Raw genomic sequence first — 4,341 nt, 5'->3', positions numbered from 1 at the left:
CCCAATATTATTATAAGTTAACATTCATCATTATTATTATTCCCACACTAATAATAATATGTACCAAAATCAAACAATTCATACACCCATATATTAATAGCCAGATATATATATATATTTATTAGGCATTATGCACATGCTAATAATATCAAATATTATATCATCACAAAAAAATCTCATACATATTTAAATCCATAAATATGCAAAATAATAAAAATACTCTTAGCTAAATAAAATTACAAAAATACCCTTGCAGAGTTAGCGGATATTACATCGCGTGCGAAGCACGTTAGACCCAACTATTATTCAATAAAATCTTGATACATTTGAGACTAAATTAATTATATTTTATTATTTAGTAGTTATAATTAAGTAGAGATTATTGATGGTATAAATTAGCTCAACAACCAATTGATATGATAATGAATTCTTTACATTAGGTTCAATCTAATCGAAATACAAATTCTCTATTATTGTATACAATTACCTCTAAATTTCTACAATCTTTCTAGTTCAACTGTTTTTCGTGCTCGGAATGATCTCGAGGATGTATTCCGATAGAGCTTCGATTAGCCTACTGTGAACAAGAATCTGTCCCCCTTTTAAACGACAAGGCCCCTATTTATAGACGAGAGTGACTGTTGGTCCTTTAATTTTATCCTGTTGTGATTGGTTCATGTGAATTAGTTTCTCTTTGTTTCCTGGCACGCTCTTTATCCTTACTCCTATGCTCCAAGATCCTCAAGCTCTACTTCTTTGATTTCTTAAAGTTTTGCTTTACGTTGCTTTCTAGATGAGCTCTGCTTTCTTCAAGCTGTTTTCTCTTTTTAGTGAAATGGTGTGCTTAGCGACTCTACCATATTATTATATCAATTTTGATTTGTTACTAACGATTGAATTATTATTTTACCACTGAGATCTTTTTTTCTCACTTACAATTGCCCCTCAGTTTTATGATTTTTTAGCTCGCAACTATTTTAGTTGAGCTCGGATGTCATGGAACCAGTTATCCAAAACAATTCGTGTCTCATTAATGAGCCGTAATTTATTTAATGGAGTAATCATTTCAAATTTCTGGAAAACTATTCCCACTTTTCTATTTACCCTTATATTTTTATTTTATTCTTAATTTCGAATTCAAAAATTAAGATATTTAAATAAGGAAAAAAATCAAAAAGTTTTAGTAAGTTCCTTGATATTGTCTTCTCTTCGAATCTTTATCGAGATTCTTTTTTCCCAAATTTCTATTCTTTTGCTTTTTTGATTTTGTTGCTCTTAAATTTTCTCTTTTTTTTTCCTCTATTTGTATTTTGAAATTATGGCTTCGAGAAATTTTAGGAACAAATCTAAGACTGTTTCTGAGAAGGCCTCTCCTATTATTAAGAGGAGTGTAAATAGGGGTCAGATCTGATTGGATCTGAATCAATTGCTAATCTGACATGCTCGGCTCCCTTGGTTTACTTTTTTGGAATGAATTATATCCGACCCAAATTATCTGAATCGGGTCACATCGAAATCTTTAGATCCGTTTTTTTTTAATTATTTATTTTACAAATTTAAATTTTTGTATTAAAACTTTTTTATGATTATATCTATTTTCAACCCAATAAAATAAATAATTTATAAATTTGATCTATTATTTTTAATTATCAAATTATATTTTTTAATGTATATTATTATTTACATTTTATATCAAAGATGAAGTCTAATTTATAAAAGTAAAAAAAAAATAATTAAAATCATCACTCTATGTTTTTAATCAATTCAATAATAAGATAACCTATTGGAAGAGTTTATAAATTTTTTTTCTTATAATTTGTCCTAGTAGATTTTGTTTTAGAAAAAGTAAAAAAAAAAATGATATTAAGAAATAGAAAATTTTCCAAATATGATGTTGATATTTTTAAAAATCCATACTAGTAAATAATAATGTAGTATATACATTACATGAAATCAATCTTTTGTAATTGATGTTAGGTCGTTGGACATTATTTACTTATCTCACTTTCTTTTAGGAAAAAAAAGGAAAATGAGACGAGTCTGATTCGATTTGGATAATTTTGTACCAGATCGGGTTCCCAATCCGAGATCTTATAAGAAATCCATTTGTTTGGATCAGAACTGCCCCGTCAAATTAGGGCTCCGATCCAAACTAGAAATTTAGATCATGATGCCATGCCTAGTAGTTGATCCTAACTATTTATCTAAGTATGAATCATCCTACAATGATATCTATACAAATACCTTATTCCCGAAAGGGGTGACTTTTTGCATGCTATGAAAGGATGAATTGGACAAGAACTTGGAAGAGCTTCAAATGGTTAATTGTGTGACTTTAGTGTGCAGTAAGAACATGGAACTATTACGATTCCATATTCCTCCTCTGATAACTTACAATCTTTCCATCGTCGGTGTTTCAATGATTCAACTTGTTCCGAACTTTGTCCAAAAAGTTCTGGGTCTGGTCACCATTTGTGCTCTTAAGAGCACAACGTTTCTCACTTTTGATTTTTCCACTATGTTAGAAGAACTTCTTGTAGTACTCCCTTTATCGTTTAGTATGTCTCTACGAAAAACTCTAATGATCTGGTTTGTGGTTTTCCGTCTTCAAATAAATATTATGGTGCTTTTATTTTTTTAATTTGTGGAAAATGACTTCCCAGGGTTATTAATCCTAAAATCTTCACCATCATTAATTTGCTACCCCCTTCTATTTAATGATTGCTGGGAATTTCCTTATAGTTCGCAGAGCTACCTTGTTCAAATTGGGTATTATCCATCACTCGAAAGACCTCACTTACCTTATTGATAGCATTCTGACCAAGGAGGTCTTTATTTGTTTACCTACCCTTTGTGTGTCTTCAGTCGTCAATTCTTCTGCCCTAAAAATTAAAGCAAATATGGTTGGGGTTAATCTTAATGAATTGGCTATTTATTACTAGGATTTATTGAGCAGGGTTGATGCTGCTATATAAAGACCCATTAGTTTTTTGTGAAATCCCTCATGCTCAAATTGAACTCCTCAAGGAAATGATCAACACTCATGATCAGTGGGTTTCTGACAATAATCAAGTGATCTTTAGTTTTGCATTCGATTTGAACAAAGAAGTATTGGATTTTATGCCCTAAATAAATTCTTATTTCAATACAATCTTATTTATATAATAATAAAAGATCAAATAATATTTTTGACTATTGTTTATTGCTTGGTTCACTTGTTTACTTCATGATTAATTTTAACATATAAATTCTTCTAAAATCTCAAACATGTAACTATTCATAATTATAGTGTTGTCACTATAGTAGAAAATAACTGTGATTATATGATTTAAACTATTTAAGTCCCACGATTTATTAGTGCACTAAATTTATACTGGCGTGATAATCAGTGATATAGTTTACTTATACTTGGCTAAGTGGAATAACAAATCCAAGGCATTAGCAAAGAAAATAAGGATCAAATGTATACGGTTTACATCGGACTGGTCTGATATTCACAGTGGAATAGATATTATAAACTTACCATTATATCTTTTCTAAATTCAATATCACTTAGTTGATCATTTGATCTCAATCCTAGGATGATTAAGTATTAAGTTAATTGTATTATTAGAGTTCTTTGATTTGTTCATTACAAGCTTACGCATCGTTCAAGCTCATACTTGTTAGAGATATTATTATAATGGAAGAAAATCAAGATGTATTACAACTCTATTGCAATATAATACAAGGACCAACAAAGAGATTAAATAAATGTTACAACACATAATATACAATATATAAATACACTATATATATTATATATAAGAAAGGTAGAAGAAGATAAGAACACATGTAAGATAATATATATGTATATATAACAAGAGAATAATATATATAAACACTCACTCAAAATCTTGAGAGTAGATTAGTGGGGATCACCATGACTTGAACAAGATATTAAACCTTTGTCCAAAAGCTTATTTCCCCCTATCTCTAAGCACTAAGGGAACTCTCTAGGAAATAGCTTTGAGAATTATCAAGCCTTAGGATTTTCTAGCAAAGTGCTTTTGTTGATAGAAAACTTTATCATTCAATTACAAATGAGCACCAAAGACCTCCTTTTATAATGTATAGGTGATCACTTAGAATTCAAAATACACAACACTCATTTCTCTCATATAAATAAGTATTAATATAGTTTGTAACAACTATATTTCATAACATTTGAATTCCATCATCAATTGTGTAACATCTCTTTTATTACACAAAATATGATCAACCTAAAGAAGTTACAAAAATAATTAATCTTGTAACTCATCTCCATATTACAAAGTGTAGGTTACAACTTTAAGTTAAATA

Source organism: Cannabis sativa, chromosome 7, assembly GCF_029168945.1.
Source record: "Cannabis sativa cultivar Pink pepper isolate KNU-18-1 chromosome 7, ASM2916894v1, whole genome shotgun sequence".
Classification (NCBI taxonomy): Eukaryota; Viridiplantae; Streptophyta; class Magnoliopsida; order Rosales; family Cannabaceae; genus Cannabis; species Cannabis sativa.
Note: the sequence above shows the minus strand (reverse complement) of the source record.